Source organism: Eimeria mitis, genomic scaffold (genome assembly GCF_000499745.2).
Source record: "Eimeria mitis Houghton genomic scaffold, Emh_scaff2237, whole genome shotgun sequence".
NCBI classification, from domain to species: domain Eukaryota; phylum Apicomplexa; class Conoidasida; order Eucoccidiorida; family Eimeriidae; genus Eimeria; species Eimeria mitis.
In genome coordinates, this window is record NW_013570564.1 from 3,171 (window position 1) to 3,700 (window position 530).

Genomic DNA, 530 nt, shown 5'->3' on the forward strand with positions numbered 1-530 from the left:
ATATATATAATTATGTAATATAAACAAAGACAAATATAAAAATACAAAACGAAGACAGAGAAAAACAAACCAATATAAACAGAAGTAAATATAACAACATAAAAAGACAAAAAAAACAAAAAAACAAAAAAAAATAAAAATAAATAAATAAATAAATAAATGTATGCATGCATGCATGCATCCTTACAACCTCGGAATCTCTTCTCTGCTGCAGTTTCTTCTGCTGCTGCTGCTGCAGCAGCAGCAGCAGCAGCAGCATTTGCCTTTCCTATTTCTGTGTCTGTCTCCTCTCCCTGCTCCCCCGCAGCACCAGCACCAACATCAGCATCAGCAGCAGCAGCAGCAGCAGCAGCAGCAGCAGCAGCAGCAGCAGCTCTCTCGTGTCTCCTCTGTGTCTCCTGTGCTGTCTCCTGGCTACTAAAAGCCTCAAAAGCCTCAAAAAAATAAGAAAACGCCGTTCGGTAATCTTTGTCTTGTGCATGCAACATACCCGCCTGTATACACCGCAAAACCCTAAACCCTAAACCCTA